General features: G+C 46.0%; 1 protein-coding gene across 7 annotated transcripts in view; it reads right to left on the bottom strand.

Annotated features, from left to right (window-relative positions):
* The window catches only part of pacsin3 (protein kinase C and casein kinase substrate in neurons 3), a 218,393-nt gene extending 196,482 nt beyond the window's left edge, over positions 1-21,911 (bottom strand). For 2 of the 7 annotated variants that reach the window (XM_078220327.1, XM_078220340.1), the window contains exon 1: positions 21,643-21,774. The gene's annotated coding sequence lies outside the window, so the exon portion shown is untranslated. Of the gene's footprint in view, positions 1-2,391; positions 2,487-6,697; positions 6,933-21,415; positions 21,435-21,642 lie in introns of those variants that run through there. The other 5 variants (XM_078220333.1, XM_078220329.1, XM_078220334.1 and 2 more) reach the window with 5 other exon arrangements.
* Positions 21,912-25,446: the final 3,535 nt, after the last annotated feature.

Below are 25,446 nucleotides of genomic sequence, written 5' to 3'. Positions count from 1 at the left end.
AGCATCTGTAAGGATGAGAAAACAAGGTTCAGCTGGGTCGCTTGAGGGTTACGAGGTAGCAAGGAATGAGCTAAAAAAAGGGCTTAGGAGAGCTAGGAGGGGCATGAGAAGTCCTTGGCGGGTCGGATCAAGGAAAACCCCAAGGCTTTTTACTCTTATGTGAGGACTAAAAGAATGACCAGGGTGAGGTTAGGGCCAGTCAAGGACAGTAGTGGGAACTTGTGCATGGAGTCAGAAGACGTAGGAGAGGCGATGAATGAATACTTTTCTTCAGTGTTCACCAAGGAGTGGGACCATGTTTTTGAGGATGAGAATGGGATACAGGCTGATAGGCTGGAGGAGGTAGATGTTCTGAGGGAAGGTGTATTAGCAATTTTGAAAAACCTGAGGGTCGATAAGTCCCCTGGGCCAGATGGGATATATCCTAGGATTTTTTGGGAGGCAAAGGATGAGATTGCAGAGCCTTTGGCTTTGATCTTTGGGTCCTCACTGTCCACGGGGATAGTCGTGATGTGGAGATGCCGGCATTGGACTGGGGTAAACACAGTAAGAGTTTTAACAACACCAGGTTAAAGTCCAACAGGTTTATTTGGTAGCAAATACCATCATGGTATTTGCTACCAAATAAACCTGTTGGATTTTAACCTGGTGTTAAAACTCTTACACGGGGATAGTGCCAGAGGACTGGAGAGTGGCGAATGTTGTTCCTCTGTTCAAGAAAGGAAATAGGAATGACTCTGGTAATTATAGGCCGGTCAGTCTTACTTCAGTGGTCGGTAAGTTAATGGAAAAGGTCCTGAGGGATAGGATTTATGACCATTTATAAAGATGTAGCTTAATCTGGGATAGTCAGCACGGATTCGTGAAGGGTAAGTCTTGCCTCACAAATTTGATTGAATTCTTTGGGGAGGTAACTAAGTGTGTAGATGAAGGTAGAGCAGTTGCTGTCATATACATGGATTTTAGTAAGGCGTTTGATAAAGTTCCCCATGGTAGGCTCATGAAGAAAATAAGGAGGTGTGGGATAGAGGGAAATTTGGCCGATTGGATAAGTAACTGGCTATCTGATAGAAGAGCAAATTTCCACTCCATCTGACGAAGGAACAGCGCTCTGAAAGCTAATGGTATTTGCTCCCAAATAAACCTGTTGGACTTTAACCTGGTGTTGTTAAAACTGTTACTGTATCTCATAGAAGACAGAGGGTGGTGGTGGATGGAAAATTTTCAGACTGGAGACCAGTTACCAGCGGTGTACACAGGGATAGGTGCTGGGTCCTCTGCTATTTGTGATTTTTATCAATGACTTGGAGGAGGGGGCTGAAGGGTGGGTCAGTAAATTTGCTGATGACACCAAGATTGGTGGAGTAGTGGATGAGGTGGAGGGCTGTTGTAGGCTGCAAAGAGACATTGATAGGATGCAGAGCTGGGCCAAAAAATGGCAGATGGAGTTTAACACTGATAAGTGCGAGGTGATTCATTTTGGTAGGACAAATTTGAATGCAGATTACAGGGTCAACGGCAGGGTTCTGAGGAATGTGGAGGAACAGAGAGATCTTGGGGTTCATATCCACAGATCTTAGAAATCTTAGAATCTTTCTAAGATTTCTAAGATCTGTGGATATGAACCCCAAGATCTCTCTGTTCCTCCACATTTCTCAGAACCCTGCCGTTGACCTCTAAAGGTTGCCACTCAAGTGGATAGAGCTGTGAAGAAGGTCTATAGTGTGTTAGCGTTTATTAACAGGTGGTTTGAGTTTAAGAGCCGTGCGGTTATGCTGCAACTGTACAGGACCTTGGTGAGACCACATTTGGAATATTGTGTGCAGTTCTGGTCAACTCACTATACGAAAGATGTGGAAGCATTGGAAAGAGTGCAGAGGAGATTTACCAGGATGCTGCCTGGTTTGGAGGGTAGGTCTTATGAGGAAAGGTTGAGGGAGCTAGGGCTTTTTCTCTTTAGAGTGGAGGAGGATGAGAGGCGACTTAATAGAGGTTTATAAGATGATGAGGGAGATAGAGTGGATGTTCAGAGACTATTTCCTTGGGTGGATGTAGCTGTTACTAGGGGGCATAACTATAAGGTTCATGGTGGGAGATATAGGAGGGATGTCCGAGGTAGGTTCTTTACTCAGAGAGTGGTTGGGGTGTGGAATGGACTGCCTGCTGTGATAGTGGAGTCGGACACTTTAGGAACTTTCAAGCGATTATTGGATAGGCACATGGAGCACACCAGAATGATAGGGAGTGGGATAGCTTGATCTTGGTTTCGGACAAAGCTCGGCACAACATCGAGGGCCATAGGGCCTGTACTGTGCTGTACTGTTCTATGTTCTATGTTCTCTTCCACCTTCTTCCATCGGGAAAAAGATACAAAAGTCTGAGGTCATGTACCAACTGACTCAAAAACAGCTTCTTCTCTGTTGCCATCAGACTTTACCACTACATTCTGCACTCTCCTTTTCTTCTCGATGAATGGTATGCCTGGTCTGTATAGCGTGAAAGAAACAATACTTTTCACTGTATACTAATACATGTGACAATAATAAATTAAATCAAATGGCAGTGGAAGCAGAGTCTTGAATATTTCTAAGACAGAGCTAGATAGATTCCTTATTAACAAATATTCATTTTGAGATGAGTGAGATCCTAAATGAATATTTCTCATCAGTATTTACTATTGAGAAAAGCATGGATGTTAGGGAACTTGGGGAAATAAATAGTGATGTTTTGAGGAGTGCACATATAACAGAGAAGGAGATGCTGGAAGTCTTAAAGCACATCAAGGTAAATAAATCCCCAGAACTGATAAAGTGGATCACAGTACGTTGTGGGAGGATAGGGAGGAAATTGAGAGTCCCTGAGCAGAAATATTTGAATCATTGACAGCCACAGGTGAGGTGCCTGAAGATTGGTGGGGAGCAAATGTTGTGCCTTTGTTGAAGAAGAGCTGCCGGAAAAAGCCTGGGAACTACAGACAGGTGAGCCTAACATCTGTCATGGGTAAGTTGCTGGAAGGTATTCTGAGAGATAGGATCGACAGGCATTTAGAGAGGCAAGGACTGATCAGGAACAGTCAGCATGGTTTAGAGAGTGGAAAATCATGTTTCACGAATTTGAGGTTTTTGAAGGGGTAACCAAGAAGGTAGATGAGGGCAGTTCAGTTGATGTTGTCTACATGGACTTTAGCAAGGTCTTTGACAAGGTACCGCATGGTAGGTTGTTGCACAAGATTAAATCTCACAGGATTCATGGGAGGTAGCCAGTTGGATACAAAATTGGCTTGATAATAGAAGACAGAGGGTGGTTGTGAGGGTTGTTTTTCAAACTGGAGGCCGGTGACCAGCAGTGTGCCTCAGGGATCGGTGCTGGGTCTACTGTTATTTGTCATTTATACTAATGATTTGGATGAGAATTTATGGGGCATAGTTTGTTAGTTTGCAGATGACACCAAGGTTGGTAGAATAGTGGACAGTGAAGAAGATTATCTAGAATTGCAACGGGATCTTGATCAATTTTGCCTGTGAATGGCAAATGCAATTCAAATGAGATAAACGTGAGGTGATGCATTTTGGCAGATTGAATTGGGGCAGGACCTACTTCAGTTAATGGTAAGGTGTTGGGGAGAGTTATTGAACAAAGAGATCTAGGGGTACAGGTTCATTGCTCCTTGAAAGTGGAGTCACAGGTGAACAGGTCAGAACACAGAATACAGGAGTTGGGATGTTTTGTTGAAGTTGTACAAGACATTGGTAAGGCCACACTTGGAATACTGTTCTGGTCACCCTATGATAGGAAGGATGTTATTAAACTAGAAAGAGTGCAAAACGGATTTACTAGGATGCTACCGGGACTTGATGGTTTGAATTATAAGGAGAGGCTGGACAGACTGGGACCTTTTTCTCTGGAGGGTACGAGGCTGAGGGGTTAACTTATAGAGATCTATAAAATAATGAGGGGCATAGATCAGCTAGATCGTCAACATCTTTTCTCAAAGGTAGGGGAGTCTAAAACTAGAGGGTTTGGGTTTAAGTGAAAGGGGAGAGATACAAAAGGGTCCAGAGGAGCAGCTTTTTCACACAGAGAGTGGTGAGTGTCTGGAACGAGCTGCCAGAGGCAGGTAGAATTTTGTCTTTTAAAAAGTATTCAGACAGATACATGGGTAAGATGGGTATAGAGAGATATGGGCCAAACATGGGCAACTGGGACTAGTTTAATGGCAAAAACTAGGTGGCATGGACAAGTTGGGCCGAAGGGCCTGTTTCCATGCTATGACTTACAGCAGAGGCATTGCAACCCAAGGATTCTGATTTTAAGTGATGAGCAAAAGACCCAACATGAGGATATTGATTTTTTTCCACAGTACGTATGGTGTGCTGGCCTTTATCAATCGAGGGATTCAGTTTAGGAGTCTGGGGATAATGATGCAGCTATACAAGACCCTCGTCAGACCCCACTTGGAGTACTGTGCTCAGTTCTGGTCGCCTCATTACAGGAAGGATGTGGAAAAGATTGAAAGGGTGCAGAGGAGATTTACAAGGATGTTGCCTGGATTGAGTGGCATGCCTTATGAGGATAGGCTGAGGGAGCTCGGTCTTTTCTCCTTGGAGAGACGTAGGATGAGAGGAGACCTAATACAGGTATATAAGATGTTGAGAGGCATAGATTGGGTGGACTCTGAGAGGCTTTTTCCCAGGGTGGAAATGGCTGCTACGAGAGGACACAGGTTTAAGGTGCTGGGAGGTAGGTACAGGGGAAATGTTACGGGGAAGTTTTTCACACAGAGGATGGTGGGCGAGTGGAATCGGTTGCCGTCAGTGGTGGTGGAGGCAAACTCAATAGGGTCCTTTGAGAGACTCCTGGATGCGTACATGGGACTTAATAGGATGGAGGGTTATAGGTAGGCCTAAAAGGTAGGGATATGTTCGACACAACTTGTGGGGCCGAAGGGCCTGTTTTGTGCTGTAGTTTTTCTATGTTTCTATGTACCTTGTAGCAATTTGGCTGTCTATAAGAATGGTGGAAGGTCATACAGAGGTCATTTACTGACTGAATATTTAAAGGGGGCACATCTCCAGGCTATGGGGGTCAAAGCAGGATAGTGGGATGGGAATTGGAGAACTCTTTCAAGAGCAGCTACAGGCACACGAGGCCAAATTTGTGCTGGATCATTCTCTGAGACACACAGGTAACAGAAACAAGGTCAGTGAGTCTCCAGACTCCTGAAGGTCACAAACATATTTTCACCCGAAACAGCTCCCCCTCGACATATCCTCTCCCCGGCACCCACTCTGAACTCAAAAATACCAGGCAGAATGAACCCTCTCCTGACTGACAGTCTCTGGCTCTAAGATAAAAGCAAAATACTGCGGATGCTGGAATCTGAAACAAAAACAGAAAATGCTGGAAATCTCAGCAAGTCTGACAGCATCTGTGGGGAAAGAATCAAGCTCTGACGAAGGGTCATCTCGACTCGAAACGTTGGCTCTATTCTCTCCCCACAGATGCTGTCAGATCTGCTGAGGCTTTATACCATTTTCTCTTTTTGTTTTGGTCTCTGGCTCTTGCCTGGAAGTCCCCCTCCTTCCAGGTTGTGCCAAGTGCCCAAATCCCAGCCCCTTTGCTTCCATTATAGGCCTTTAGCACATACTCCAACAACCAGGCTCTCAGACACATCAGAACCTTGGTGTTTGAATTCACTCACTTACTGTGTTCCTGCTGCTGTCACTGTCAATGACAGCACTGGATGCCGAACGAGAATCACAGGAGCTGCACAGAACTCAGCTAAACTTACTGGACAATCGGTAGGCTGGTGTGACACAGCAGGACAGAGTGGTATATGTACCACTCTGCTGCCCAGAGCTCCAACATCAAAAATATAAAGATCAAAACCCAGATCTCTGCAACCCCAGCTGCACCTCAAGGTGCTCAGTAACCCGTGTCCCAGTGTGCCTTTTTACTGACTCTCTGCTGATGTTGTGGGACTGGTGGGGTGCATGCATACTGAGGGATATTGGCTAGGTGATGACACAATATGGTAAGGGGTGGGAGTCAAGAGAAGACAGTGAGGTAAGAGAGTAGAGAGTGGGGAGTGGAGTAGAGTGGCGTGGTGGCGCAGTGGTCAGCACTGCTGCCTCACAGCGCCAGGACCCAGGTTTGAATCCCAGCTTGGGTCACTGTCTGTGTGGAGTCTACACGTTCTTCCTGTGGCAACGTGGGTTTCCTCCGGGTGCTCCGGTTTCCTCCCACAGTCCGAAAGACATGCTGGTTAGGTGCACTGGCCATGCTAAATTTTCTCTCAGTGTACCCGGACAGGCGCTGGAATGTGACAAGTGGGGGACTTTCACAGTAACTTCATTGCAGTGATAATGTAAGCCTACTCATAACTAATAAATAAATCAACTTTAAAATATGAGTGAAGGTGAGAGAGGAGTCCGACTGGAAGCACAAATGAGCAGCGAGTTGTGTACGAGTGTGCTGCTCTTCCTGCGTCGGCCTGCTGTAATGTTGTTAGAGTGCAGCAGAGACTCTGTTATCTCAGTTAGCTCTGGGACACGAGGGGGTGGGGGACTGCCAGACGGGGTGGGGGGACCAGCAAAAAGGGGATGAAGGTAAGAGAGACCAAAGACAAAGAGCAACACCAGCCAACAATATTGACACAACTGTAACCATCCAAAAAAAAAAGAAAAACATTCACTACCTGTTGTCTCTGCCTCCTGGGTGCCTGCACCCTTTGTCATCCAATTATTAGAGTCAGAACCACAGAGTCACCATTTCTCAGCACCACTTATTCACTCTCCCCTCCGCAACTCAATAACGCAGGATGCATCCTGCCACCCCACCTCCCTCCCACCGAGCCCTTCTGCTAAGCTGCAGCAGCAAGAACAGTGAATGGGCTCTCTGTGTGAGGGTGCAGCACACAAACAGACTGCAGCCGTTTGTCACACACTCCCTCAGGCACTCGACATAAAGAAGCACTTGTTCCCTTCGCCTGCCTTCTTTTCCAGTTCGACTCACTGGAAATCTGCATGGTCCAATGAGAAATGGCAAGGGGAAACCAAGGGCAGCAATCAAAGTCAGCAGGAATCTGTAAGGGTAAGGCTGGACTGCCTGAATGCTAACTGTGAACAGAGAGCTGTCCAGAGAGAAGAGCAGCACAGATAGGCTTTAGTCACAGGGATTTGATAATTAATGGTTAGGCAGCATCCTCTGCAGTCCTGACCGAGAGCATTACCTGCCACAAAGAGTAAGTACAGCTCAGAACCAGCGGAGAGAAACTTGGAAAGAGAGGGAGCAATGACAGGGAGGAAAAAGGAGCGGGAAGGAACATCAGAAGTAAGGAACTAAATCAATGAACTAGATCTCACTGGAAAGTGAACAGTGGACAGTGATGCAGATAATGATGCGGTTGGGAAAGTTTTACAAAGCAGCACAGAATGACTGAGCAAGTAAAAAAAGGGAGAAATTGGAGTGAGACAAGATAAAATAAACAAGAAATATAAAGACAGACAGTAAAAGCTTCTGCAAGTATATCAAGGAATGACTGAAGTATTGGTCTCTTAAGAGGTTAAAAATGGAGAATTAATAATGGGAAAGAAGGAAATGACAGACTTTGAACAAACTTTGCAACTTCACAGAAGAAGACACCGCAAACATCCCAAAGATAGCAGGAAATCAAGAGCCAAACAGGAAAGTGGAATGGTAAACAATCACAATCACTGGGGAAAAGACACTGGAAAACGATTAGAACTAAAGGTTGTCAAGTCCTCACGAGCTGATGACCTACGTCCGAGGGTCTTAAAGAAAGTGGCTGCAGAGATAGTGAATGCGTTGGTTGTAATCTTCCCAAATTCCTTAGATTCTGGAAAGGTCCCCCCATATTGGAAAGCTGGAAATGTAACACCACCATTTAAGAAAGGAGGAAGGCACAGAGCATGGGGCGGCATGGTGGCACAGTGAGTAGCACAGCTGCCTCACAGCTCCAGGGACCCAGGTTCAATTCCGGCTTTGGGTGACTGTCTGTGTGGAGTTTATACATTCTCCCTGTGTCTGCGGGATTTCCTCCGGGTGCTCCAGTTTCCTCCCACAGTCCAAAGATATGCAGGTTAGGTGGATTGGCCATGCTAAATTGTCCCTTAGTGTCCCAAGATGTGTAGGGGATTAGTGGGGTAAATATGTGAGGTTACAGAGATAGGGTCTAGGTAAAATGCTCTGTCGGAGAGTCAGTGTCGACCCGATGGGCCAAATAGACTCCTCCTGTCACTATAGGGATTCTATGAAACTGTAGACTAGTTATTCTAATGCCTGTCATAGGGAAAATACTCGGATCCATTATTAAGGAGGATAAGGCCTGGTATGGTGGGAAAATCGTATGAGGAAAGGCTGAGGGGCTTGAGGTTGTTTTCGTTAGAGAGAAGGTTAAGAGGTGACTTAATAGAGGCATACAAGATGATCAGAGGATTAGATAGGGTGGATAGTGAGAGCCTTTTTCCTCAGATGGTGTTGGCTAGCACGAGGGGACATAGCTTTAAATTGAGGGGTGAGAGATATAGGACAGATGTTAGAGGTAGGTTCTTTACTCAGAGAGTAGTAAGGGCGTGGAATGCCCTGCCTGCAGCAGTGGTGGACTCGTCAACGTTGAGAGCGTTCAAGTGGTTATTGGATAAACATATGGATGATATTGGAATAGTGTAGATTAGAGGGGCTTTAGATTGGTACCACTGGTCGGCGCAACATCGAGGGCCGAAGGGCCTGTACTGCGCTGTGATGTTCTATGTTCTATAACAGGACATTTGGAAAATCATAATAGGGCAGAGTCAACACGGCATTGTGAAAGGGAAATCCTGTTTGACTAATTTATTAGAGCTTTTTGAAGATGTAATGAGCAGGGTGGATACAGGGGAACCAGTAGATGTAGTGTATTTGGATTTCAAGAAAGTATTCAATAAGGTACCACAAAAAAGACACAAGGAAAAAGTTAATGGTGTTGGGGGTGATATATTAGCATAGAGGATTGGGCCAAACATAGGAATTAGGAGCCAAAGTAGGCAAATTCAGCCCTTCTAGCCTGACAGGAAACAGAGAGTCAGTATAAGCAGGTCATTTTCAGGTGAACAAACTATTACCAATGAAGTGCCACAGGGATCAGTGCTGAGGCTTCAACTATTTTCAATCGGAGTGAGCAGGGAGCAGAGTGAGAGCTAAAGGGCTTTGGCTCATCGGGCTTCAGCGTAAACAGACAGAGGCAGGGTAGGTTCTGTTCTTCGTTCACCTAGTAATTTAAAGAAAACGGTAATTATGAGTGGGAGGCCAATTTTTTGCTGTCTGTGTCGGATGTGGCAGTTCATGGAGTCGCCTAGCTTCCCGGAAGTCCATATCTGCGCCAGGTGCGTCGAACTGCAGCTCCTGAGAGACCGCGTTAGGGAACTGGAGCTGCGGCTCGGTGACCTTAGTCTAGTCAGGGAAAATGAGAGGTTAATAGATAGAAGTTACAGGCAGGTCGTCACACCAGGGCCATGGGAGGAAGACACGTGGGTCACGGTTAGGAAGGGTAAAGGTCACGTACCGGAGAGTACCCCGGTGGTTGTCCCCCTTAACAGTAAGGGATGGGTGTCAGACGGGAGAGAGGAGGGGAGAGAGCAGTCAGTGATGGTATCCCCTGTGGTTGTCCCCCTCCAAAATAAGTATACCGTTTTGGATACTGTGGGGGGGCGGGGGGGAGATGATCCTCCAGGGGTAAGCCACGGTGACCAGATCACTGGCACGGAATCGGGTTCTGTGGCTCAGAAGGGAAAGAGGGGAACCAGGAGAGCAATAGTAGTGGGGGATGAAACGGTTAGAGGCACAGACAAGCGGTTCTTTGGGCGCGAACGAGACTCCAGGATGGTAGTCTGCCTCCCTGGTGCCGGGGTCCTGGATGTCTCTGAGCAGGTAGGAAGCATCCTAAAAAAGGCGGGTAACCAGACAGGCGTCATTGTCCACATTGGTGCAAATGACGTAGGCAGAAAGAGCAGGGAGGTCCTGCGAGAGCAATTCAGGGAGTTGGGTAGTAGGCTGAAAAGCAGGGCCTCTAGGGTAGCGATCTCTGGACTACTCCCAGTGCCACAAGCTAGTGAGGCTAAGAACAGGGAGATTGTACAGCTGAAAGCGTGGCTAAAGGACTGGTGCAGGAGGGAGGGTTTCGAATTCGTGGATCACTGGGAAGTCTTCAAGAGAGGATGGCACCTGTACAAGGAGGACGGGTTGCACCTAAACTGAATATCCTAGCTGGGAGTTTTGCTAGTGTGGTTCGGGTGGGTTTAAACTAATGTGGCAGGGGGGTGGGGATCAGAACAATGGGTCAATAAGCATAGAGGCTGGGGGTGAGGTTGGGGCCAAGACAAGGCTATCTAAGAGGGAGGGCATTCTGGGGGAGGATGACCTCAGTGGGCCTGGAGGTCTGGAGTGCATCTGCTTCAATGCAAGGAGCGTCACGGGCAAGACAGACGAGCTTAGAGCCTTAATGCTTGAGCAGAACTTGGATGTGGTTGCAGTGACGGAGACTCGGTTAAAAGGACAGGACTGGCAGCTGAATATTCCGGGGTAGAAGTGTTTTAGGCGAGACAGAGGAGAGGCGAGGAGAGGTGGGGGAGTAGCAATGCTGGTTAGGGAGCATATTGCAGCAGTACAGAGGGTGGACAATAAGGGTCAGGTAACGAGTCACTGTGGGTAGAGCTCAGAAACAGGAAGGGCGCAGTCACTATGCTGGGGGTATACTACAGGCCTCCCAACAGCCCACGGGAAGTTGAGGAACGGATATGTAAGGAGATTCTGGACAGGTGCAGAAAAAATAGGGTTGTTGTAGTGGGAGATTTTAATTTCCCTCACATAGACTGGAAATCGCTTAGGGCTGGGGGCCTGGACAGGGAAGAATTTATAAAATGCGTACAGGAAGGTTCTTTGGAACAATATGTTGACAGTCCAACTAGAGAGGGAGCTATACTGGACCTAGTACTGGGGAATGAGCCCGGTCAGGTCGTCAAAGTTTCAGTAGGGGAACATGTGGCAAATAGTGACCACAATTCTGTAAACTTTAGGATAGTAATGGAAAAAGATGAGTGTTGTCCTATGGGTAAGGTACTGAATTGGGGGAAGGCTAACTACAGCCGGATTAGGCAGGATTTGGTGGCTGTTGATTGGGAGAGGCTGTTCGAGGGTGAATCCACATCTGGCATGTGGGAGTCTTTTAAGGAGCAGTTGATAGGACTGCAGGACAGGCATGTGCCTGTAAAGAGGAAGGATAGGAAAGGTAGGATTCGAGAGCCGTGGATGACCAGTGAAATTGTGGGTCTAATCAAAAAGAAAAAAAAGAGGCATACATGAGGTCCAGGCAGCTAAAAACAGATGGAGCACTGGAGGAATACAGAGAAAGTAGAAAAGAACTCAAACAGGGACTTAGAAGGGCAAAAAGGGGTCACGAAATGTCCTTGGCAGACAGGATTAAGGAGAATCCCAAGGCATTTTATACATACGTTAGGAACAAGAGGGTTGTTAGGGAAAGAATCAGACCTCTCAGGGACAAAGGAGGGGAATTATGCTGAGAACCAAAGGAAGTAGGTGAGATCCTAAACGAATACTTTGCATCAGTATTCACAAAGGAGAGGGACATGTTGACTGGTATTGTCTCAGAGAGATGTGTTGACCCGTTAGAAAAAATCTCAATTACAAAGGAGGAAATGTTAGGTTTTTTAGAAAACATTAAGACAGACAAATCCCCAGGGCCCAGATGGCATCTATCCTAGACTCCTCAGGGAGGCGAGAGATGCAATTGCTGGACCTCTAACAGAAATCTTTGTCTCTTCACTGGACACAGGTGAGGTCCCAGAGGATTGGAGGATAGCAAATGTGGTCCCGTTATTTAAGAAGGGTAGCAAGGATAACCCAGATAATTATAGGCCGGTGAGCTTGACGTCCGTGGTAGGGAAGTTTTTGGAGAAGATTCTTAGAGATAGGATATATGCGCATTTAGAACTGAATAATCTCATTAGCGATAGACAGCATGGTTTTGTACGAGGGAGGTCATGCCTCACAAATTTGGTTGAGTTTTTTGAGGAGGTGACAAAAACAATTGACGAGGGAAGGGCCGTGGATGTCGTCTATATGGATTTTAGTAAAGCGTTTGACAAGGTCCCTCATGGCAGGCTGGTGCAAAAGGTTAAATCTCACGGGATAAAAGGTGAGCTAGCTAGATGGGTGTAGAACTGGCTTAGCCATAGCAACGGAGGGGTCTTTTTCCAGTTGGAGGTCTGTGACTAGTGGTGTTCACAGTAAGAAGTTTAACAACACCAGGTTAAAGTCCAACTGGTTTATTTGGTAGCAAAAGCCACAGAAGCTTTCGGAGCCTTAAGCCCCTTCTTCAGGTGAGTGGGAATTCTGTTCACAAACAGGGCAGATAAAGACACAAACTCAATTTACAGAATAGTGGTTGGAATGCGAATACTATTCAAATGCGAATATAGTATTCGCATTCCAACCATTATTCTGTAAATTGAGTTTGTGTCTTTATATGCCCTGTTTGTGAACAGAATTCCCACTCACCTGAAGAAGGGGCTTAAGGCTCCGAAAGCTTGTGTGGCTTTTGCTACCAAATAAAGCTCTTGGACTTTAACCTGGTGTTGTTAAACCTCTTACTGTGCTTACCCCAGTCCAACACCAGCATCTCCACATCATGACTCGTGGTGTTCCGCAGGGCTCTGTACTGGGACCTCTGTTGTTTGTGATATATATAAATGCTTTGGAGGAAGATGTAACTGGTGTGATCAGTAAGTTTGCGGACGACACGAAGATTGCTGGAGTTGCGGATAGTGATGAACATTGTCAGAGAATACAGCAGGATATAGATAGGCTGGAACATTGGGCGGAGAAATGGCAGATGGAATTTAATCCAGATAAATACGAAGTGATGCATTTTGGTAGATCTAATGTAAGGGGGAGCTATATAATAAATGGCAGAACCATCAGGAGTATAGACACACAGAGGGACCTGGGTGTACAAGTCCACAGATCCTTAAAGGTGGCAGCACAGGTGGAGAGGGTGGTGAAGGCAGCATATGGCATGTTTGCCTTTATTGGACAGGGCATAGAATATAAAAGTTGGCATATGACGTTGCAGCTGTATAGAATGATGGTTAGGCCACATTTGGAATACTGCGTCCAGTTCTGGTCGCCACACTACCAGAAGGACGTGGAGGCTTTTGAGAGTGTACAGAGAAGGTTTACCAGGATGTTACCTGGTATGGAGGGTCTTAGCTATGAGGAGAGATTGGGTAAACTGGGGTTGTTCTCCCTGGAAAGACGGAGGATGAGGGGCGACCTAATAGAGGTGTATAAAATTATGAAGGGCATAGATAGGGTGAACAGTGGGAAGCTTTTTCCCAGGTCGGAGGTGACGAACACAAGGGGTCACGGGTTCAAGGTGAGGGGGGCAAGGTTCAACACAGATGTCAGGGGGACGTATTTTACACAGAGGGTGGTGGGGGCCTGGAATGCACTGCCAAGCAAGGTGATTGAGGCGGACACGCTGGGATCGTTTAAGACTTATCTAGATAGCCACATGAACAGACTGGGAATAGAGGGATACAAAAGAATGGTCTAGTTGGGCACATGAGCGGAGCAGGCGTGGAGGGCCGAAGGGCCTGTTCCTGTGCTGTATTGTTCTTTATTGATCAGGATGAAGGGACTGATATGCAAGTGGACAAAAATTTGGCAGATGAAGCATAATAAGAACAAAGAAAATTACAGCAAAGGAACAGGCCCTCCAGCCTTCCAAGCCTGTACTGACCATGCTACCCAACTGAACTAAATCTCCCTACCCTTCCGGGGACCATATTCCTCTATTCCCATCCTATTCATGTATTTGTCAAGGCACCTCTTAAAAGTCACTATCGTATCTGCTTCCATTACCCCCCCAGCAGTGAGTTCCAGGCACCCCCACCCTCTGTGTAAAAAACTTGCATCGTATATCTCCCTTAAACCTTGCCCCTCGCACCTTAAACCTGTGCCCCCTAGTAATTGACTCTTCCACCCTGGGAAAAAGCTTCTGACTATCCACTCTGTCCATGCCCCTCATAATCTTGTAGACTTCCATCAGGTCGCCCCTCAACCTCTGTTGTTCCAGTGAGAACAAACCAAGGTTCTTCGACCTCTCCTCATAGCTAACACCCTCCATATCAGGCAACATCCTGGTAAATCTTTTCTGTACCCTCTCCAAAGCCTCCACATCCTTCTGGTAGTGTGGCGACCAGAATTGAACACTATATTCCAAGCGCAGCCTAACTAGGGTTCTATAAAGCTGCAACATGACTTGCCAATTTTTAAACTCAGTGCCCAGGCTGATGAAGGCAAGCATGCCATATGCCTTCTTGACTACCTTCTCTACCTGCATTGCCACTTTCAGTGACCTGTGTACCTGTACACACAGATCCCTCTGCCTATCAATACTCTTAAGGGCTCTGCCATTTACTGTATATTTCCTATCTATATTAGACCTTCCAAAATGCATTACCTCACATTTCTCCAGAATAAACTCCATCTGCCATTTCTCCGCCCAAGTCTCCAACTGATCTATATCCTGCTGTATCCTCTAACGGTCCTCATCGCTATCCGCAAGTCCACCAACCTTTGTGTCATCACAAACTTACTAATCAATCCAGTTACATTTTCCTCCAAATCATTTATATATATTACAAACAGCAAAGGTCCCAGCACAGATTCCTGGGGAATGCCACTTGTCACAGCCCTCCATTCAGAAATGCACCCTTCCACTGCCACCCTCTGTCTTCTATGACCAAGCCAGTTCTGTATCCACTTTGCCAGCTCACCTCTGATCCCATGCGACTTCACCTTCTGCACCAGTCGGCCATGACGGACCTTGTCAAAGGCCTTACTGAGGTCCATGTAGAAAACATCCACTGCCCTACCCTCATCAATCATCTTTGTCACTTCCTCGAAAAACCCGATCAAGTTAGTGAGACATGACCTCCCCTTCACAACACCATGTTGCCTCTCGCTAATACATCCACATATTTCCAAGTGGGAGTAAACCCTGTCTCGAAGAACCCTCTCCAATAATTTCCCTACCACAGACGTAAGGCTCACCAGCCTGTAATTATCTGGATTATCCTTACTCCCCTTCTTAAACAAAGGAACATAGAACATAGAACATAGAACAGTACAGCACAGAACAGGCCCTTCGGCCCACAATGTTGTGCCGAGCTTTATCTGAAACCAAGATCAAGCTATCCCACTCCCTATCATCCTGGTGTGCTCCATGTGCCTATCCAATAACCGCTTAAATGTTCCTAAAGTGTCTGACTCCACTATCACTGCAGGCAGTCCATTCCACACCCCAACCACTCTCTGCGTAAAGAACCTACCTCTGATATCCGTCCTGTATCTCCCACCACGAACCCTATAGTTATGCCCCCTTGTAATAGCTCCATCCACCCGAGGAAATAGTCTTTGAATAATATTGGTTATTCTCCAATCCTCTGGGACCTCCCCTGTAGCCAGTGAGGATACAAAAATTTCTCTCAAGACCCCAGCAATTTCCTCCCTTAGCTCTCTCAGTATTCTGGAGTATATCTCATCAGGCCCTGCGGACTTGTCTACCTTAATGTTTCTCAAGAATCCCAATACTTTTGACCTCAACATGACTCAAACTATCTACTTACTCTTTCCCAGACTCATCATCCACCAAGTCCTTCTCTTTGGTGAATACTGACGCAAAGTACTCATTTAATAATGTGGGAAAATGAGAGGTTGTCCACTTTGACAGGAAGAATAGAGAAGTAAAATATTATTTAAATGAACAGAAATTGCTGAAAGCTGCAGTCCAAAGGGATCTGGATGTTCTTGTCCATGAATCACACAAAGTGAACTTGTAGGTAGAGCAAGTAATCAGGAGGGCAAATAGAATGTTGGCCTTTATTGCATTAAATGTAGGGAAGTCTTGCTATAGCTGTATACAGCATTGATGACATTGCACCAGGAGTAGGGTACAGAATTGTTTTTTATACTTAGGGAGGGTCCACTGTTATTTGTCATTTATATTAATGATTTGGATGAGAATATAGGGGGCATGGTTAGTAAGTTCGCAGATGACACCAAGATTGGTGGCATAGTAGACAGTGAAGGAGGTTATCCCCGATTGCAACGGGATCTTGATCAATTGGACCAGTGGGCTGACGAATGGCAGATGGAGTTTAATTTAGATAAATGCAAGGTGATGCATTTTGGTAGACTGAACCAGGGCAGGATTTACTCAGTTAATGGTAGGGCACTGGGGAGAGTTACAGAACAAAGAGATCTCGGGGTACAGGTTCATAGCTCCTTGAAACTGGAGTTACAGGTGGACAGAGTGGTGAAGAAGGCATTCAGCATGCTTATTTCATTGGTCAGAACATTGAATACAGGAGTTGGGACGTCTTGTTGAAGTTGTACAAGACATTGGTACGTCCACATTTGGAATACTGTGTACAGTTCTGGTCACCCTATTATAGAAAGGATATTATTAAACTGGAAAGAGTGCAGAAGAGATTGACTCGGATATTACCGGGACTTGATGGTTTGAGTTATATGGAGAGGCTGGATAGACTGGGACTTTTTCCTCTGGAGCGTAGGAGGCTGAGGGTTGATCTGATAAAGGTCTATAAAATAACGAGGGGCATAGATCAGCTAGAAAGTCAATATCTTTTCCCAAAGGTAGGGGAGTCTAAAACTAGAGGGCATAGGCTTAAGGTGAGAGGGGAGAGATACAAAAGAGTCCAGAGGGGCAATTGTTTCACAGAGGGTGGTCAGTATCTGGAACAAGCTGCCAGAGGCAGTAGTCGAGGCGGGTACAATTTTGTCTTTTAAAAAGCGTTTGGACAGTTACATGGGTAAGATGGGTATAGAGGGATATGGGCCAAATGCGGGCAACTGGGACTAGTTTAGAGGTTAAAAAAAAAAGGGCGGCATGGACAAGTTGGGCCGAAGGGCCTGTTTCCATGCTGTAAACCTCTATGACTCTATCCTCAACACCGGTGCCCCACAAGGTTGTGTTCTCAGCCCCCTACTATGCTCCTTATACACCTATGACTGTGCCGCCAAACTCCCCTCCAATTCGATTTTCAAGTTTGCTGACGACACCACCGTAGTGGGTCGGATCTCAAACAATGACGAGACAGAGTACTGGAATGAGATAGAGAATCTGGTGAACTGGTGCGGCAACAATAATCTCTCCCTCAATGTCAACAAAATGAAGGAGATTGTCATCGACTTCAGGAAGCTTAAAGGAGAACATACCCAGCTACATCAACGGGGACAAAGTAGAAAGGGTCGAGAGCTTCAAGTTTTTAGGTGTCCAGATCACCAACAACCTGTCCTGGTCCCCCCATGCTGACACTATAGTTAAGAAAGCCCACCAACACCTCTACTTTCTCAGAAGACTAAGGAAACTTGGCATGTCAGCTACAACTCTCACCAACTTTTACAGATGCATCACAGAAAGCATTATTTCTGGTTGTATCACAACTTGGTATGGCTCCTGCTCTGCCCAAGACCGCAAGGAATTACAAAAGGTCATGAATGTGGCCCAATCCATTACGCAAACCAGCCTCCCATCCATTGACTCTTGTCTACACTTCCCGCTGCCTCAGCAAAGCAGCCAGCATAATTAAGGACCCCACACACCCTGGACATTCTCTCTTCCACCTTCTTCCTTCGGAAAAAAGATGCAAATGTCTGAGGTCACGTACCAACCAACTCAAGAACAGCTTCTTCCCTGCTGCTGTCAGACTTTTGAATGGACTTACCTTGCATCAAGTTGATCATTCTCTACACCCTAGCTATGACTGTAATAGTACATTCTGCACTCGCTCGTTTCCTTCTTTATGAACAGTATGTTTTGTCTGTATAGTGCACAAGAATCAATACTTTTCACTGTATGTTAATACGTGACAATAATAAATCAAATCAAAAGTGTGGTGGGATGAACACAGCTTCAAATGAGACATTCAAGAGGACATATGATGGTTATTTGAATGGGAACAACGTGCAGGGGTACAGGGAAAAGGCAGGAGAATGGCACCAAGTCATGATGCTTGTTTGGAGAGCTGTGCAGATACAATGGGCCAAATGGCCTCCTGCGCCATAACAATTCTGTGATCTTATTGAAACATAAAAGATTCAGAGGGAGCTTCAGAGAGCAGATAATGAACGGATATTTTTCCCTCATGGGGGAAGTCCAGAACTAGGGGTCATAGTTTGAAAATGAGGGGTCTCATATTTAAGAGAGAGCAGAGGAAAAGGAATTTCTTGACTCAGAGGCTCTCAAACGGGGAGTTAGAACGGCAAAAAGAGGTCACGAGATGTTCTTGGCTGGCAGGATTATGGAGAATCTTAAGGCATTCTATTCATACGTTAGGAACAAAAGAGTTGTCAGGGAGAAAATCGGACCTCTCAGGGACAAAGGAGGGGAATTATGCTTAGAACCCAAGGGAATAGGGGAGATCCTAAATGAATACTTTGCATCGGTATTCACGAAGGAGAGGGACGTGTTAACCGGGAGTGTCTCGGAGGGAGGTGTTGACCCGTTAGAGAAAATCTCCATTACAAGGGAGGAAGTGTTAGGTTTTTTAGGTAACATTAAAACTGACAAAGCCCCAGGGCCTGATGGCATCTATCCTAGACTGCTCAGGGAGACGAGAGATGAAATTGCTGGGCCTCTGACGGAAATCTTTGTCATTTCTTTGGACACAGGTGAGGTCCCTGAGGATTGGAGGATAGCGAATGTGGTCCCGTTGTTTAAGAAGGGTAGCAGGGATAACCCAGGAAATTATAAGCCGGTGAGCTTGACGTCCGTGGTAGGGAAGTTGTTGGAGAGGATTCTTAGAGACAGGATGCATGTGCATTTAGAACGGAACAATCTCATTAGTGACAGACAGCATGGTTTTGTAAGAGGGAGGTCGTGCCTTACAAATTTGGTGGAGTTTTTTGAGGAAGTGACAAAAACGGTTGACGAAGGAAGGGCCGTGGATGTCGTCTATATTCGCGACACACGACAGCGCAGAGTCGCTGAGCAGAAACTGATAGCCAAGTTCCGCACACACGAGGACGGCCTCAACCGGGATATTGGGTTCATGTCACACTATTTGTAACTCCCACAGTTGCGTGGACCTGCAGAGTTTCACTGGCTGTCTTGTCTGGAGACAATACACATCTTTTTAGCCTGTCTTGATGCTCTCTCCACTCCCATTGTTTCGTTTCTTAAAGACTTGATTAGTTGTAAGTATTCGCATTCCAACCATTATTCATGTAAATTGAGTCTGTGTCTTTATAAGCTCTGTTTGTGAACAGAATTCCCACTCACCTGAAGAAGGGGCTTAGAGCTTCGAAAGCTTGTGTGGCTTTTGCTACCAAATAAACCTGTTGGACTTTAACCTGGTGTTGTTAAACTTCTTACTGTGTTGGCCATAGGAGACAGAGGGTAGCGGTCGAAGGATCTTTTTCCGGCTGGAGGTCTGTGACCAGTGGTGTTCCGCAGGGCTCTGTACTGGGACCTCTGCTATTTGTGATATATATAAATGATTTGGAAGAAGGTGTAACTGGTGTTATCAGCAAGTTTGCAGATGACACGAAGATGGCTGGACTTGCGGATAAAGATGAGCATTGTCAGGCAATACAGCAGGATATAGATAGGCTGGAAAATTGGGCGGAGAGGTGGCAGATGGAATTTAGAACATAGAACAGTACAGCACAGAACAGGCCCTTCGGCCCACGTTGTTGTGCCGAGCTTTGTCTGAAACCCAGATCAAGCTATTTCCTCCCTATCATCCCGAAGTACTCCATGTGCCTATCCAATAGCTTCTTAAATGTTCCTAAAGTTTCTGACTCCACTATCCCTGCAGGCAGTCCTTTCCACACCCCAACCACTCTCTGAGTAAAAAACCTACCTCGGACATCCTTCCTGTATCTCCCACCATGAACCCTATAGTTATGCCCCCTAGTTACCACTCCATTCACCCGAGGAAATAGTCTTTGAACGTTCACTCTATCTATCCCCCTCATCATCTTATAAACCTCTATCAAGTCTCCTCTCAACCTCCTCCGCTCCAAAGAGAAAAGCCCAAGTTCCCTCAACCTTTCCTCATAAGACCTACCCTCCAAACCAGGCAGCATCCTGGTAAATCTCCTTTGCACTCTTTCCAGTGTCTCCACATCCTTCTTATAGTGAGGTGACCAGATTTAATCCAGATAAATGCCAAGTGATGCATTTTGGAAGAAATAATGTAGGGAGGAGTTATACAATAAATGGCAGAGTCATCAAGAGTATAGAAACACAGAGGGACCGAGGTGTGCAAGTCCACAAATCCTTGAAGGTGGCAACACGGGTGGAGAACGTGGTGAAGAAGGCATTTGGTATGCTTGCCTTTATAGGACAGGGTATAGAGTATAAAAGCTGGAGTCTGATAATGCAGCTGTATAGAACGCTGGTTAGGCCACATTTGGAGTACTGCATCCAGTTCTGGTCGCCGCACTACCAGAAGGACGTGGAGGCGTCAGAGAGTGTGCAGAGAAGGTTTACCAGGATGTTGCCTGGTATGGAGGGTCTTAGCTATGAGGAGAGATTGGGTAAACTGGGGTTGTTCTCCCTGGAAAGACGGAGAATGAGGGGAGATCTAATAGAGGTGTACAAGATTATGAAGGGGATAGATAGGGTGAACAGTGGGAAGCTTTTTCCCAGATCAGAAGTGACGATCACGAGGGGTCACAGGCTCAAGGTGAGAGGGGCAAAGTATAACTCAGATATTAGAGGGATGTTTTTTACATAGCGGGTGGTGGGGGCCTGTAATGCGCTGCCAAGTAGGGTGGTGGAGGCAGACACGCTGACATTGTTTAAGACTTACCTGGATAGTCACATGAGCAGCCTGGGAATGGAGGGATACAAACGATTGGTCTAATTGGACCAAGGAGCGGCACAGGCTTGGAGGGCCGAAGGGCCTGTTTCCTGTGCTGTACTGTTCTTTGTTCTTTATGTTTGGAATTTTCTACCCACAGAGCAATGGAAATTGGGTCATCGAATATGTTCAAGGCCAAATTAGATAGAATAGATCCACAAGGTATCAAGAGTTATGGAGGATAGGCAGGAAAATGGGGTTGAGGTCACAGTCAGATCAGCCATGATCTTATCAATAACAGAGCAGGCTCGAGGGGCCGAATGGTCTACACCTGCTCCTATTTTTTAATGATTCTCCAAGTCATGTGTTCTAGACTCAACTAAAGTTGCAAAATGTCACTGAGATTGAGTGGGAAAAACTAGGGCAGGTAGAGTTCATTATAAACACGTGTGAGAGTATCGACTTGTTTCCAGGAAAGATAAATTAGTCAGCTTAAAACCCACCCCAACCTCGACTCCAAAATCTCACTCAGTCCTAAGCCTCTTCGCTGTTTCCAATCACCCTGCACTGATACATTCACATCATCCCCTGTCCTTCAGTTTCCATCAAACCAACTACACCCCTCATTCCAAATCTCCTGTCTCACTAACAGGGCCGGCTCCCTCCCAGCAAAGACTAGCTGACTGAGGATCCCTTCTCCTGGCCCCCGGGCTCTACCACAGCCGCTCACCAGCTCCGACTCTCGGCCCACTCCAAGGCGGTCCCACCGCTCCGCTCCGCTCCCTCCGAAACCTCCCCTCGGTTTAGAGAAAAACTGTCCCCGGAGCACTCCGCGAACGGTGGCTCTTCAACATTCACTAACCCAGAAAGTGAGTTATTCTCTGTTCCAATCGCTCCTGTGGTTTAACCCCTTCACTCCCTGGAACATACTGCGTTACCCTCGCCTGAGGCTTAACCCCTTCACGCCCTGTAATCAAACAGTGCGTTACTCTCTCTCCCACTCACTCCTGGGGTTTAACCCCTTCACTTCCTGTAACGCAGTAAGTTACTCTGTCCCCTGGGATATAAACTCTTCAAAGCCTGTAACCCAGACAGTGAACTGTGCTCTGTCCCACCCACACTAAAGAGTTTAACCCCTTCACACCCTGTAAAGTTTTTAGTTTATGAATGTCACAAGTAGGCTTACATTAACACTGCAATAAAGTTACTGTGAAAATCCCCTAGTTGCCACACTCCGGCTCCTGTTCGGGTACACTGAGTGAGAATTTAGCATGGCCAATGCACCTAACCAGCACGTTGGATACAGAACTGGCTTGGCCGTAGAATGAAGTGGAGATCCCAGGCGTTGGACTGGGCTAAGCACAGTAAGAAGTCTCACAACACCAGGTTAAATTTTAACCTGGTGTTGTGAGACTTCTTACTTGGCCGTAGAAGACAGAGGGTAACAGTAGAGGGGTGCTTTTCTGAGTGGAAGGCTGTGACTAGCGGTGTTCCACAGGGATCAGTTCTGGGACCTTTGTTGTTCGTAGTATATATAAATGATTTGGAGGAAAATGTAGCTGGTCTGATTAGTAAGTTCGCAGACAACACAAAAATTGATGGAGTTGCGGATAGTGAAGAGGATTGTCAGAGGATAAAGCAAGATATAGACTGGTTGGAAACTTGGGCGGAGAAATGGCAGATGGAGTTTAATCCGGACAAGTGTGAGATAATGCATTTTGAAAGGTCCAGAGCATGTAGGAATTATACAGTAAATGGTAGAACCCTTAGGAGTATTGACAGGCAGAGAGATCTGAGCGCAAATGTCCACCGATCACTGAAAGTGGCAATGCAGGTGGATAAGGTAGTCAAGAAAGCATACAGCATGCTTACCTTCATTGGTCGGGGCATTGAGTATAGAAATTGGCAGGTCATGCTGCAGCTGTACAGAACCTTAGTTCGGCCTCATTTAGAATATTGTGTATAATTCTGGTCGCCACACTACCAGAAGGATGTGGATGCTTTGGAGAGGGTACAGAAGAGGTTTACCACCATGTTGCCTGGTCTGAAGGGTATTAGCTATAGGATAAACTCGATTTGTTCTTACTGGAACGACGGAGATTGAGGGGTGACCTGATAGAGGTTTACAAGATTATGAGTGATTATGAGGATAGTCGGATGCACTTTCCTTGGGTAGAAAAGTCAAGTACGAGGGGACATAGGTTTAAGGTGCGTGGGGAAAAGTTTAGAGGAGATGTGCGAGGCAAGTTTTTTACACAGAGGGTGATGAATGTCTGGGACACGCTGCCTGGGGAGGTGGTGGGAGCAGGTACGATTGCGCCATTTAAGAGGCAACTAGAAGAATACATGAATAAGATGGGAATGGAAGGATACGGACTCCGTAAGTACATACGGTTTTAGTTTATGCAAGCATCATGATCGACGCAGGCTGGGAGGGCTGAAGGGCCTGTTCCTGTGCTGTCCCTTTCTTAGTTCCTTGTTGTCTTTCGGACCATGGGCGGAAACCCAAGCAGACACGGGAGAATGTGCAGACTCCACACAGACAGTGGCTCAAGCTAGGAATCAAACCTGGGTCCCTATCGCTGTGAGGCAGCAGTGCTAACCACTGTGCAACCATAACCCAGACAGTGAGTTACTCTCAGTCTTACTCTGTCACTGCTGAGGTTTAACCATTTCACATCCTTTAACCCAGTGAGTTACTCTCAATTGAACTGTTTTTGTATTTGTAAATGGAATGTGAGGCAAAATCAGCATTTGTTGGCCATTCCTGATTGTATTTGAGAAGGTGATGGTGAGCTGCCTTCTCGTACTGCTGCTATTGTGTGGTGTAGTACACTCACAGAACTGTTAAGAATCCTATTCCAGGCTATTGAACTGGCGATACAGTGAAATCACAATGTGTCAACCTGGGATGACACTAAATTCTGGTTATGTCAAATTTTTATTGGCAGAACAGCAAATCCCAGGGAATGATGTATGTGAAAAGCCAAAATTCCACACTGGAAACTCCGGATTTGTCAAGTTTGTCTGACCTTATCATATGACCGCGCCACCAATCAGAGTTAGGCCACACAAGCGTGTGAAAATGGAGCATAGGACAAACCACCATTTGATACCAAGATCTCCCTGTGAAATAATGTGCAAAAGGATGTTGCCTTGGCTGGAGAGTTTTAGTTATGAAGAGAGATTGGATAGGCTTTGGTTGTTTTCCTTGGAACAGAGGAGACTAAGGGGGTACATGATTGAGATGTATAAAATTATGGGGGACATAAATAGACAGAAAGAAGTGTTTCCCCTTGGTGGAGGGATCAACATCCAGGGGACATGGATTTAAGTTAAGGGGTAGGAAATTTAGAGGGGATGAGAGGAAAATCATTTTCACCCAGAGGTGGGAATCTGCCTGAAAGGATGGTGGAGGCACAGACCCTCATAACATTTAAGGCATATTTAGATGTGCAACTGTGATGCCAAGACATACAAGGCTACGGGCCAAGTGCTGGAAAATGGGAAAATAGTTGGGTGGTTTGACTTTGACCAGTTCAGACACGATGGGCCGTAAGGATTTTTTTCTCTATGACTCGATGACTTGTGAGTATAGCTGAAATTGTGAGAAAGTGAAAAATATTGTCGGTCAGAGAGAAGCTGAAGTTAAGACAACAAGGGGAAAACCGTGGTGCAATGTAGAAAATGAGCATCGCAAAGAAATGGGAAATTCTTTCATCAAGTCTGTCAATCATTTTGAAACAGTAAGAAGTTTAACAACACCAGGTTAAAGTCCAACAGGTTTATTTGGTAGCAAAAGCCACACAAGCTTTCGGAGCTCCAAGCCCCTTCTTCAGGTGAGTGGGAATTCTGTTCACAAACAGAGCATATAAAGACACAAACTCAATTTACATGAATAATGGTTGGAATGCGAATACTTACAACTAATCAAGTCTTTAAGAAACAAAACAACGTGAGTGGAGAGAGCATCAAGACAGGCTAAAAAGATGTTTGAAACACAAGGTGAATATTTTGTAAAGTTTGATAAGCAGACTCTCTCCAGCAAGGGAGAGGATGAGAACAGCTGCCTATCCTGACATTGAAGAAGCTCTATTAATGAGGTGTCCTGAGTCTGTTGAATCCTGGAGGAAAAGGGTGTCATGTTGGCAAAGAAGCTGGGTCATATGGCATTCACCTCCAGAGACAGATGGCTAGGCCAGTTCATAAAGTACGGTATTGTCTTCTGCGTGGCTAATGGTAAGGGTGCACAAAAGTTACGGTAGGGATGACAAACGATTAGCTCCAAAATGGCCTGTCCATATCTTGAATAAGTATGTGCCATATGACATTTTTACTGGACTGTTTTACCATCTTTTGCCATACCACCGTATGATGTTTAAAGGTGAAAGGTGTAATGGTGGAAAGCAGAGATCTGTCACTGCAATGGTCTGTTCCCACACGGATGGAACCAAAAAGCTGCCATTTTTTGTGATGGGAAAGTCCAGAAAGCCATGGGGTACAAGACTAGCAAAACCACCTGGATGATCTCCAG

The sequence above is a fragment of the Mustelus asterias genome, chromosome 9 (assembly GCF_964213995.1).
Source record: "Mustelus asterias chromosome 9, sMusAst1.hap1.1, whole genome shotgun sequence".
Classification (NCBI taxonomy): domain Eukaryota; kingdom Metazoa; phylum Chordata; class Chondrichthyes; order Carcharhiniformes; family Triakidae; genus Mustelus; species Mustelus asterias.
The sequence above is the reverse complement of the archived record's forward strand: the minus strand, read 5'-3'. Positions and strand labels throughout refer to the sequence as shown.